We start from the raw sequence: 13,991 nt of genomic DNA, 5'->3' as shown, positions 1-13,991 counted from the left end.
GCTGAGGAAGAAGCCAGGTTTATTATAATCTTGTACAATAGGGCTAATGAGAAATTGGGGAAAATACAATGTATCTGGAAATGGAGTAATCTAGTTACAATGATGCTAATTGGAAAACAGGTATTGGATGAATGTCCTGATTCTCGATACAATACAACATCCTGACAGTATCAATGGGTCCGGAGATTTCAGTCTTCTGCGCAGGGTAGGTGAGTAAGGTGCTCCCCTTGTTCCTGTCATGGGAGCAGGGTCCTTTGGCTGCCTCTCTGTCTGACCTTTCTTTCGTGTGGCTTTGGAATTGCTGTGTTGAGAGACTACCCCTGGGGCTTTGGGACAGCTGTGCTGACTGGGTATTGTTAGTGGGTTTTGGGAAGTATATTCCCTTGTCTGCGAGTGCTGTCTGGTTTCACCTGTCAGCCTGCTTGGTTCCTGCTGAGGCATTCTGGGGGTTTTTGGTATAGTTTGGCCAAGTTTGCTTTCGTATGTTCTGTGTGGTTCTAGTATAGGCAGGGTGGCAGATCCTTTCCCACATTTTATCAGGGTTACGGGGAGATGGAGAACAGGGTTGAGAAACATACCAGCCATGATCAAATACTGGAGCAACATGGATGGGCTGAATGGCCTAATTCTGCTCCAAAATCTTATAGTCTTTTGATAAGAGACTGGATAAACCAGGTTTACATCCTTTGAAGTTGAGAAGGATAAGAGGTGATCTAATTGAAAAGGTTTAAGATTCGGAAGGGTAAACACTGCTGCCCCTGGCTGGTGGGTATCCATATCTGGCAGGTACAGATTAATTATTGATCATTTTGGACTGGATTATATGTGACAGTAACTTCACAGCCTTCATTCCTGGATCACTATCAAATTGCAAGAGAAGGGTATTTCAGGAATAATACCAGGCACATCTCAGTGGGATGTAGCGGCCTAGAGAAGTTACTGTATGTTTCCAAATACAAAAAAAAATCATCAGTTTATAAAAAGAGCTAAGTCACACAACCATGGAGTTCCCTACTTATCCCTGCTTATCAAATTGGTTTAATTTCACTTTGGTATCAGCCAGGATTCAGCAGAGAGCAGACTGGCCTTCTAGTGTTGGTTTTGGCTGCAGATCCCACTCCAGAGACTTAAATACAACATCTCACCTGGCATTACAGATCTCTCTGAGGCGTGCTGTACTGCAGGAGGTAACATTTTTCACCATCGGTCATAAAATAAACACTGCCCACTCCCGTCCTAAAGATCCTAAGACACTATTCTAAAGAGATGCGAGAGCGTTATCTCCAGTTCCCTTACCAATATCCTGTCCCTCAGTTACTAGGGGTGCACTGGTAATGTCGCAGAATTCATAATCCAGATATTCCAAAGCCACGGGTTGGAATCCTGCCATGGCAGATATTTGATTTCATCACCACAAAAGTCTGAAATAATTCTAAGCAATGGCAACCACTAATGATTGTCATAAAAACCCATCCAGTTCATAAACATGCAGTGAGGGAGGAAATCTGCTGTGCTTACCTGGTCTGGCTCATGTATGACTCCAGACTCAGAGCAATGTGCTTGATTCTTAACTAATCTGGAAGCAACAAATGCTGGCTTACCCAGAAACACCCAAGTCCCAAGAATGAATTAAACAAATTCACCAAGACAAATTATTTTGTCATTGCTGTTTTAGAAGATTTGCTGTGCACAAGTTGGCTATTGCATTTCCAACAGTATAAAGCACTTTGGATGTCCTAAAGTTATGTAAGTGCATCTTTTTTTACACCGTAACAGAATTTTTATTTTCTCGAGAGAACTGTCATATTGAAAATGGCATTGTCAGAAGGAGGGGTTTATTGAGGGGTAGCACGGTGGCTCAGTGGTTAGCACTGCTGCCTCACAGCACCAGGGTCCCAGGTTCATTCCAGCCTTGGGCGACTGTCTGTGTGGAGTTTGCACATTCTCCCCGTGTCTGCATGGGTTTCCACCGGGTGCTCCGGTTTCCTCCCACAGTCCAAAGATGTGCTGGTCAGGTGAATTGGCGATGGTAAATTCCCCATAGTGTTAGGTGTATTAGTCAGAGGGAATGGGTCTGGGTGGGTTACTCTTCGGAGGGTTGGTGTGGACTGGTTGGGCCAAAGGGCTTGTTTCCACACTGTGGAGATTGGAATCTAATCTAATCGTGATTTAAAGTTCCAGTTCCAGAACTATTTGGTTGTGGAATTCAAGTGAAGTGATACAAAGATGAGAACCCAGTTGAGAGACCAGGGTAACCCCTACAATTTATTCTTCGTAATAATGAACAGATCCTGCTGGAGCAAGGCACTTTGCATTTCTCCTACAATTTACGAGTGAAACCTTTTTTTATTCACTTGTGGGATGTGGGCATCGCTGGCTAGCCAACATCTATTGCTTTCGAGAAGGTGGTGGTGAGCTGCCTTCTTGCAGCTTTACAAGACTTTGATTCGGCCACACTGAGAGCATTGCATTCAATTCCGGTTGCCATATTACAGGCAGGAATGTGCATGCTTTGGAGAGGATGTAGGATTTACCAGTTTGCTGCCTAGATTAGAGAGTATGAGCGATGAGACGAGGTTAGAAAACTCCATTGTTTTCTCTGGAGCGATTGACGCTGAGGGGGGAGACCTGATAGGAGTTTATAAAATTATGGGATGCATAAATTGGGAAAAAGATTCTGACCGTTAACCCTGAGGTGAAGTGTCTAACACTAGGGGATTCATCTAAGGTGTGGGGGAGAGTTCAAAGGAGATGTAAGGGTCATTTCTTTTTGACAGAGAGTGGTAGGAGTCTGGAATGTGTTGCCAGGGATGGTGGTGGAGGCAGATACGATAGGGGTATTTAAGGGGCATTTAGATAAGCACATGAATATGCAAGGAATGGAGAGATATGGACCAAGGACAGGCAAGAGGAATCAGTTTATTTTGGCATCATGTTCGGTATGGAATCAAGGGTCAAAGCGCCTTTTCCTGTGCTATACTGCTCTATGTTTTAACCGTTGTGCTCTATGTGCTGTAGGTTCACCCACAATGCCTTGAGGGAGGCAAATTGTAGGATTGGATGGCAAGGTGGTTCAGTGGTTAGCACTGCTGCCTCACAGCACCAGGGTCCTGGGTTCAATTCCAGCCTCGGGTGACTGTCTGTGTGGAGTTTGCACGTTCTCCCCGTGTCTGCGTGGGTTTCCTCCGGTTTCCTCCCACAGTCCAAAGATGTGCAGGCCAGATGAATTGGCCAAGTTAAATTGCCCAGAGTGTTCAGGGATGTGTCAGTTAGGTACATTAGTCAGGGGAAATGTAGGGTAATGGATCTGGGTGGGATACTCTTCAGAGGGATGGTGTGGACTTGTTGGGCTGAAGGGCCTGTTTCCACACTATAGGGATTCTAATTGTAATTTTCACCCAATGACAGAGAAGGAATGGTGATATATTTCCAAGTCAGGGTGGTGAGTGACTTGGAGGCGAACTTGCAGGTGGTGGTGTATCTGCTGCTCTTGTCCTTCAAGATGGAAGTGATTATGGGTTTGAAAGGTACTGCTTAAGAATATTAAGTGTCAGTCCAAACCTGGATATTGTCCAGGTCTTCCTGCACTTGGACTCGGACTGCTTTACTATCTGAGGTGTCACCAGTTTACTTTTCCAGATTAGATTACAGAGTAGATTACAGATTAGATTACAGTGTGGAAACAGGCCCTTCGGCCCAACAAGTCCACACCGACCTGCCGAAGCGAAACCCACCCATACCTCGACATTTACCCCTGACCTAACACTACAGGCAATTTAGTATGGCCGGCACGGTGGCACAGTGGTTAGCACTGCTGCCTCACAGCGCCAGAGACCCGGGTTCAATTCCCGCCTCAGGCGACTGACTGTGTGGAGTTTGCACATTCTCCCCGTGTCTGTTTGAGTTTCCTCCGGGTGCTCCGGTTTCCTCCCACAGTCACAGAGATGTGCAGGTCAGGTGAATTGGCCATGCTAAATTGCCCGTAGTGTTAGGTAAGGGGTAAATGTAGGGGTATGGGTGGGTTTCGCTTCGGCGGGTCGGTGTGGACTTGTTGGGCCGAAGGGCCTGTTTCCACACTGTAATCTAATCTGTAATCTAATCTGGAAAAGTAAACTGGTAAAGATGTACTAAGGGCAGTGAGATATCTGGGACTTTAGCAGATGATGGGATCAGTAGTCCAATTCCTTAATCAATATGATTTAAGGGTAGAGGAAGAAACAAAAATGATAGGAAATATTCGAGGAATTAGAAACAAATCAAGGAATGAGAGAGAAATAAAGATGGATAAAGAGAATAAAGGACAAAATGTAAACATAGGACAAGTTTAATTGATCTTCCATATACTTAGCATTTGCAGGATAACAGTCTACGGTTTACTTTGAGAGAGATATTGATTAGCATTGCTTTAGCAGTTTTCATCCTGTGAAAAAGGAGCTTACTTATTAGAGTTTGCAGGGTACTGCATGGGAAGCCAAAAGTTCCAATCCTCAAAGTTCTTAACAATAATGAGGAGGCTTACTGCAAGATTCCACTTAAATAAAGCTACTTGAGGAATGGCATAAATCAACTAACTATCAAACTTTGAGGATTTATTCTTCACATTGTATGTTTTAATGCAATGAACTCAATTCACACCATCATGGGTTGGTAATGGCAAAAGTGTTGTCCTAGACAGGAAGAAATTGCAGAGGGATGTGAACACAGCCTAGTTCATCATCAAAAGCAGCCTTCCTTCCTTCCTTACCTCAAGAAGGCAGCCAACATTATCAAATACCATTCCCACTCTGGTTGTTCTCCCTTCCAACCTTTTCCATTGGGCAGAAGATACAAAAGTTTGAAAACGTGTATCAACAGATTTAAGAACAGCTTCTTACCTACTGTTACTGCACTCTGAAAGCTTGTGATTTCAAATAAACTTGTTGGACTCTAATCTGGTGTCATATGACTTCTGACCTCTAAAATGGTGCTATGTAGGAAATAGGAACAGGAGTAAGCCATTTGGCCCTTCAAACCTGTTCCACCATTCAACTAGATCATGACTGGTCATCTACCTCAAGTTCATTTCTAGCACTCTCCTCAAATTCCTTGATAACTGTAATGTTATCCTAAAATCTTGAATATATGCTGTGTCTTAGACATAAGTCTAGCCTGACCCTCCACTGCCCTCTGGGATAGAGAATTCATAAGTGAAGAGTTATCTTTTCATCTCAGTCCTATATGTCCTACTTCCTAATCTGAATCTGTGTCCCCCCACTTATCGATTCCAGCATTCCAGGCAGGCAGAGAGCAATTTTTGCGTCAATCCTGTCAAGCCTGTTGTATGTAGTGAACTGAAAGAATACAAATAATATGTAGTTAATTTTTCTCAGTTTATAACTGGTCCTCATCACTCACTGCTGCTGTCACCCAGCTAATTCAAGTGATATATTTGACTTCAAAGGACACCCCCTATTTCATACCTCTCTTTGCCTCATGACTTGAAGGAGCAGGAGTTACAATGGTGCTTTTTATAGAGATGTACAGTTGTTAAACTTTTTGATATTTTACCCTGAGTGAAAAGGAAAGCAGGAGGCATTTTTCCCTGTGAGAAAGGCAATCGCGATTAGAATGACCAGTACCATCATCAAGACCATTTCACCTGCCAATTGTCATCAGTCTGAGGGATTGTGGAATCATCTCAGTGCTTCAGGCAATGATCAATGAGTTGTTAATACACACTCCTATCTGATTTCTACAATCCAATTACAAGCTACAAAGCAATAAGCATCCAATATAAAACTGTTAATTAAATTTTACAACAGCAAGCAGTATTGTAATTAGAAAATAAACCTTGGTCACATCAGACAGATGATCTATTCCTGTAAGAATCTCGATTTGGAGATGCCGGTGTTGGACTGGGGTGTACAAAGTTAAAAATCACACAACACCAGGTTATAGTCCAACAGGTGAAGGAGCGTTGCTCCGAAAGCTAGTGTGCTTCCAATTAAACCTGTTGGACTATAACCTGGTGTTGTCTGATTTTTAACTTTGTAAGAATCTCAGATGCTTGAAAGAGATCATCTCTTTCTCTTCTAAACTGTAGCAAATACAGACTCAGTCTCCTCAACCTCTGCTCCAGGACAATCCCACCACCCCTAGGGATCTGTCTGGTGAACCTTCATTTCGCTCCCTTTATGGCCCGGGAATGGGAATAGCAGAGATGAAAATGGTGATAATAATTCGGCACTGTGATCAAGGGATGCTCGTTGGTCAAGGAGCCAGACTCAGAGCGTACAGGAGACTCATTTTTGCCCAAACAATGCCCAGGAATATTCATTCAGAGGAAAGAGTCAAGTTAAATGGATGGAATCTGAGGATGTGTTTTTCCAAACACAGGTCAGTTCTCTGCTGTGTTTGTTGCTAGTAGCTTACTATTGCACCTATCTGCAGCAAGCAAGGGCCAGGATCAGCCTGTTATTGGAGGAATGGTAAGAAGGTTGTGTGACAGTGATGAGGGACCAGAGAGTCTCATGTTGGCAGGACTAGGGCTGGAGAATTTCAGATTGTTAGTTAGGCAGAATTGGGCATAGAAGGGGCATGGGAGAGAGTTTGAGAGGGTGGCTGTAAAGTCAGGTTTCAGGAGAGCACAACTACACAAGAGAGTGAGCAATTTTAAACCTGTCAGCAAAGGGATACTCAGCTCTCTTGGAGCCAGTAAAACTGGTACTGGGGTAGGGAAGGAGTATGTAATGGATTGTAATGAACACTGTCAATTGTCATATTTAACTCTGAAATTGTGATCTAGGACTCTTAACTGCCTGGTTATAGTCTTCCATCTTTGTGCACACATGCTGGAAACACACTAGCTGTTATGTCAACAGTCTATGGATGATGTGTTTAGGGTGATAGGTTTTTTTTGTGAGAAATCTCAGTTATTCTGAAAAGTAAAGTTGCCAATCTTAAATACAGCAGTGTCTCAAAAATTAGTACTTGCATCGTGTGTTGTGAGATTGCATTTATTGGAAGGTTGGTAATTAGTGAGGATACTTATGAATTCTTCTAATTCTACTACTGTGCACGTTCAGATACCCACTGTCTCAGTTCATCACTGAATAAATGAATTCAAAAGAATTCTAGCCCTGAAGAAAATCTCAAGAGAAGCCCTTGGGAAGGGGGCTTGGACATATGTTGACCTTTTCCCAATTCTGAACAATGTGAAGGGAGGGGTTAAAGGTGGAAGGAAAGTGAGCATAAGGGGCCCTGAGACACAAGAAGCAACAGCATTTCTTACACCAACCCTGATGGTGAGTGTGGAATATTCAACACTTCCTCAAGGCCATTTAGTCTGGGACAATAATAAATGCCAGCTTTGCCAAAGTTGCTGACATCCCAAGAATTAATCTAATAAATACTTTACACAAAAGCTTTTAAAATATGACTAATACGAAAATGGCTGTGAATGCCAGCTAAAATTGCATTTTATTTTAAAACTGCTTCCTCGCATTACAGGCCTAGAATGAACTTCTTAGTCTGCTGTGAGATAAAGTTAGAAATAGGAGTCATAGGGTCACAAAGACGTACAGCACGGAAACAGACTCTTCATTCCAACCTGTCCATGTTGACCAGATATCCCAACCCAATCTAGTCCCACCTGCCAGCACCCGGCCCATATCCCTCCAAACCCTTCCTATTCATATATCCATCCAAATGCCTTTTAAATGTTGCAATTGTACCAGCCTCCACCACATCATTCCATACACGTATCACCCTCTGCGTGAAAAAGTTGCCCCTTTGGTCTCTTTCAAATCTTCCCCCTCTCACCCTAAACCTACTGGTTCTGGACTCCCCCATCCCAGGGAAGAGACTTTGTCTATTTACCCACTCCATGCCCCTCATGATTTTATAAACCTTTATAAGGTCACCCCTCAGCTTCTGATCTGCCTGGGAAAACAGCCCTAGCCTATTTGATTTCTTCCAATAACTCAAATCTTCCAACCCTGGCAACATTCTTGTCAATATTTTCTGAATCATTTCAAGTTTTGCAATGTCATTCCAATAGGAAGGAGAACAGAATTGCAATATTCCAAGAGTGGCCTAACCAATGTCCTGTACAGCCGCAACATGATCTCCCAACGCCTGTACTCTGTATTCTGACTAATAAAGGAAAGCATACCAAATACCTTCTTCACCATCCTATCTACATTCAGTTATTGTTTTCTCTATTTATAACTAGCCCTCACCACTCACTGCTGCTGTCACTCAGATAATTCAAGTGACATGTTTGGCTTTAAATGACATCCCATATTTCAAATCTATTCAAGAGGGCTGCAAAGAAATACTTGGGAATTATAGATCAGTAAGCTTAACATCTGTGGTGAGTAAGTTACTTGAGAAGATTCTGAGAGATAGGATTTGGAAAAACAAGGTTTGATTAGGAATAGTCAGCAAGGCTTTTGCATGGGAGATCATGCTTCACACATTAGTTCGTGTCCTTTGATGAAGTGACCAGGAAGGTTGACAAAGGCAGGGGAGTAGATGTAGTTGATATGGATTTCAGTAAGGACTTTGATAAGGTTCCATATGGTAGGCTTCAACTTTATACTAAAGTTACTAGTGGGCGGCACGGTGGCACAGTGGTTAGCACTGCTGCCTCGCAGCGCCAGAGACCCGGGTTCAATTCCCGCCTCAGGCGACTGACTGTGTGGAGTTTGCACGTTCTCTCCGTGTCTGCGTGGGTTTCCTCCGGGTGCTCCGGTTTCCTCCCACAGTCCAAAGATGTGCAGGTTAGGTGAATTGGCCATGCTAAATTGCCCGTAGTGTTAGGTAAGGGGTAAATGTAGGGGTATGGGTGGGTTACGCTTCGGCGGGTCGGTGTGGACTTGTTGGGCCGAAGGGCCTGTTTCCACACTGTAAAGTAATCTAATCTAATCTAAAGATTAGAAGATTAGATCACATGGAATCCATGGAGAGCTGGTAAATTGGATACACGGTTGGCGTGATGGTAGGAAGCAGAGGGTAATAGTAGAAGGATACTTGTTGGACTGGAGGCCTGTGACTAGTGGAGTGCCTCAGGGATCGGTGCTGGGCCTATTACTGTTTGTTATCTATATCAGTGATTTGGATGAGAATATATAAGGCATGATTAGTAAGTTTGCTGATGACACTAAAATAGGAGATATCGTGGACAGTGAGGAAGGTTCTCAGAAATTGTAGCAGGACCTTGATCAGCTGGGTGTGTGTGGGCTGAGAAATGGCAGATGGAGCTGAATATAGATAAGCGTGAAGTCTTGTCCTTTAGAAAGTCAAATCAAGATCGGAGTTTTATGGTGAATGGTAGGGCCTTAAGGAGTGTAATAGAACAGAGGGATCTTGGAGTTCAGGTGCTCTGTTCTCTGAACGTGGAGGCACAGGTAGACAGGGCAGTGAAGAAGGCTTTTGGCACACAAGCCTTTGTCAGTCAGGGCATTGAGTATAGAAGTTGGGAAGATATGTTGCAGTTATACAAGATGTTGGTGAGGCCATACTTGGAGTATTGTGTTCTGTTTCATCACCTTGCTATAGGAAGGATGTTATTAAACTGGAAAGAGTGCAGTCAAAATTTACAAGGATGTTGCCTGGACTCAATGATCTGAGTTATAGGGAGAGGTTGGACAAGCTAGGGCTTTGTTTCTTTAGAGCATAGGAGACTGATGTGGGACCGTTATAGAGATGTTTAAGATCATGACAGGCATGGATAGGGTGAACGCACTCAGTCTTTTTCCCAGGGTTGGAGAATCGAAGACCAGAGGGCATCAGTTTAAGGTTAGAGAGGAAAGAATAAAAGGGAAACAGAGGGACAATCTTTCACACAGATGGTGGTACGTCGATGGAATGAGCTGCCAGTGGGAGTGGTTGAGGCGGTTTCAGTAACAACATTTACAAGGCATTTGGACAAATACACGGATAGGAAAAGTTTAGAAGGATATGGGCCAAGTGCAGGAAAATGGGGTTAGCGTGGATGGACATTTTGGTCTGCACGGACCAGTTTGAACCAAAGGGCCTGTCTCCATCTTGTAGGACTCTATAACTCTCTTGGCCGCAGGATTTGTTGAAGGAACAGGAATCGCAAGTGGTGCTCTTTATAGAGATTTAGTTGTTAAACTGAGTGACGTTTAACCCTTTTACAATCAGAATTAAGATTATTGTCACGTGTATTCAAGTACAGAATTACAGGAGTACAGTGAAACGTTTACAAAGTCACCATTCCTAGTGCCATCTTAGGTACAATGGTACCTGGGTGCTGAGTTAAACATCACCGACCTTCTTAGCATAAAGTTGAAAAATAAAGAATTACAGTCCTCCTTTAGCCGTGAACCTGTAGACGCTGCATGCTGGGCTTCCCTTTGAGGGCTTATCGTGCCCACAAAGGCTTGATCCCTCCTCATTGCTGAGCTGCACTCCTCCACAATACTCTATTGCTGTCAACCACTGGAGTCCAATCCGGTTTGCCAGAAGCCTTGCCGCCCCAGACTCACCAGCTGCAGATCGCCAGAATCCTGATTCCCCCAACACCGAGCCCCCAAGTCACTTCCATACACTCGACCTCAAAGAAATCGGCGCAGTGTCTCAGCAGCCACCCGGCACCAAAGCCCTGCTTTGGGCCCACAGCTGCTGCCATTACTGCTGCCTCCACAACCAAACTCCTCCACAAGTTGAGGTAAAAAAAACTAAGAAAAGAGAAACAAAAACAGGAAAAGAAAAGCAGGAGAGCCCGGGCTTGTTTGGAAGCCTGGGGTCAAGAGCCCTACTTAGTCTCCATCTTGAAAATAAAGGAGAGGAGGCATTTTCCCGTGAGAAAGAAAATCACGATCAGAGTGAACAGCATGATCATCAAAACCATTTCAGCTGCCAATTGCCATCAATCTGAAGGAGTGGGGAAATGAATAACCTCAGCACTAAAGGCACTGATAGATGAGTTGTTAATACATACTCCTATCTGATTTCTACAATCCAATTACAAGCTACAAAACAATATGCATTCAAATTAAACTGCTAGTTCAATTTCACAAGAGCTAGAATAATTAGAAAATAAACCTTGGTCACATCAGACTGATAATTTATTCCCAGAAAGCTTAGGTTCACAAGCAGCTACCTAGCACAGGAAATGAACAGCAACTGTTCAACAACAGCAGCAGCTGGTCCCAAACAGCAAATCGACCCATTCCTGCAATTTATTGCTCATGTAGAGGGCCAGCATCGCGGTCTTCGTCAGGTTTCGCTGTAGGGAGATTTAATTCATTCCCGAGTTTATGGTGCTGTCACTTACATTGCTGGTCAGTAAATATAGACTAAGGATGAAGCTGAACAGGTGATGGCTTTCCACTGAAATGCTAACCGCAACAAAGGAAACAAACACGTTAGACTGAGGGCCGATCAATAAAGGGAGACTGGCAGACACTGAAGGAATTATTTCGGAGTACACAGAGGATAAACACATTTGAGAGAGATTGAGAAAGATTCCATGGGTAATTTTCAAAACGTGTTAAAGGAAGTACCAAACTTAAAGAAAAGGCTTATAATAGCACAAAGATCATAGAGTCATAGAGATGTACAGCACGGAAACAAACCTTTCGGTCCAAATTGTTCACCCTGACCGGATTTAATTTAATTTAATGTAGTTTAATGTAGTCCCATATCCCTCTAAACCCTTCCTTTTAAAGGTTGTAATTGTACCCCATCCTCTGGCAACTCATTCCATGAGTGCACCACCCTCTGCATGAAAAAGATGCCTCTTAGGTCTCTTTTAAATCTTTGCCTTCTCACCTTACATCTATGCCTTCTAGATTATCACATCCCAGGGAAAAGACCTTATCTATTTATCCTATCCATGTCCCTCATGATTTTATAAACCTCTATAAGGTCACCCCTCAGCCTCCGACGCTCCAGGGAAGATAGCCCCAGCCTGTTCAGCCTATCCCTATAACTCAAACGTTCCAACCCTGGCAACGTCCAAGTAAATCTTTCCTGAACCCTTTCAAGTTTCACAACATCCTTCCTATAGCAGGGAGACCAGAATTGCACACAGTATCTCAAAAGTGGCCTAACCAATTACCCATATAGTCACAACATGACCTCCCAATTGCTATAATCAATGCACTGACCAATAAAGACAAACATACAAAACACCTTCTGCACCACCCTGTCCACCTGTGACACCACTTTCAAGGAATGATCAATCTGCACTCCAATGTCTCTTTATTCAGCAACACTCCCCAGGACCCCATTAAGTGTATACAAGTCCTGCCTGAAACAAAGAATGATTGAAAGGAGGGAAACGTTAAAAGAAAGGCAACCAGAAATATAAAAATAGATAATAAGAGTTTCTATAAACATTTACAAACAAAGAGTAGGAATGAAATGCACTTTGGTTCCACACAAAGAGTCAAGAAAGTAATAGAAAATAATGAGTTGGCAGATGACGTGAAAGGGTATTTTGTAACAGTCTTCACTACTGGGGCCACAAGTGACATCACAGAATCAGCTAGCAATTGGGAAATGGGAGAGGGGAGGTTTCTTTATTAAAATTTCAATTACCATGGAAAGAGTACTGAGCAAATTGTTGAAGCTGCAAGCCGAGAAATCAGCTTGATGAAGTTCATCTGAAAAGGAAAGACCATTGAAGCTTTAGTTTTAACTTTCCAAAATTCCTTATATACTGAAAATATTCCATTAGAATCTCAGTTTGGGTTCTGCCAGGGGCATTCAGCTCCTGACCTCATTACAGCCTTGGTTTAAACATGGACAAAAGAGCTGAATTCCAGAGGGAAGGGGAGAGCGACAGCCCTTGACATCAAGGCTGTATTGGACTGAGTATGGCATCAAGGAGCCTGACAAAAACTGGAGTCAATGGAATCAAGGGCAAAACTCTCCCCTGGTTGGAGTCATCTGTGCTCGTCATTAACATTGACATAGAAACTGGGAGTGGGCCATTTGGCTTTTCAAGCTGGCACTGCTGTTCGATATTATCATGGCTGATTGTGGCCTATCTCACTGCCATATTCTGGTTTTCTCTCCACAGTCCTTGATGCATTTAACATCTAAAAGTTTATCAATCACTTTATTGAAAGACTGTGATCATGCTGCTCCTTTAACAAGGTTAGGTTCACCTTGGTCTCCTTATCCCCCAGAGAGGTCATAAAAGCAGTGATTCTGAAATGTCTGGGGTGGATCTACTTGAAGGGTTTTAGGGCCAATTTGGTTATAACTAAGAGAAACTGCCTCAGGCAAAAGACTAAGTTTTTAAAAGTAACACTTGTGCAATGAAAGGGGAGTAGCCAGTTCTTCCAGCTCTGCTTCTCTCTGGTTTGAGTTTCTTTGGTTTAAGCACTCAGGCTGTTTACTGAAAGCAGTCAGTTCAGTTTGAGGCTACTGGTCCAGGAAACAGTTCCATGAAAGAGGGTGTTCCATGCTGCCATCTCTCTCTCTCTCTTTCTCTCTCTCTTGTAAGACCCTGTGTTTGATTTTACGTTTTGTGCCATAGGGTGTTTATGGGGATTGTTGCAAATATTTGGAACAGCATCATTAAGTTGGGATGATCTGCTGGGTTCTCGGAGAGGTTACGTTATTCAGTATTCTGTTCTCTTCTGTTTGTGTTTCACTCAGTAATCTTGTAAATAAATTCTGTTTGTTTAAAACTAAGTGGTTTGACCAGCTGCATCTCCCGGGATATCTGTGATACACCTGCTTAAAACAACTAGCAAAGTTAGGGTCTGGGCTACTTTGTCTGTTTGAGGGGATCTGGCCTGCTCCATAACAATACTTCATAACCCTCCATTCACAGCACTTTGCCATAGTGAATTCCAAAGGTTGACCACCTTCTAAGTGAAGAAATGTTTGTTATCTCTGTAAATGACTGAATCCATATCCTGAGACTGCATCACCAACAAGGGAAACATCACCAACAAGGGAAACTAAGTCTATCCTGCCCCCCTCTTTCTTCTAAACGCTAGTGAATGCAGACCAGTCAAACCAAT

This window comes from Chiloscyllium plagiosum, chromosome 35, assembly GCF_004010195.1.
Source record: "Chiloscyllium plagiosum isolate BGI_BamShark_2017 chromosome 35, ASM401019v2, whole genome shotgun sequence".
NCBI lineage: Eukaryota > Metazoa > Chordata > Chondrichthyes > Orectolobiformes > Hemiscylliidae > Chiloscyllium > Chiloscyllium plagiosum.
This window is presented reverse-complemented; position numbering follows the sequence as displayed.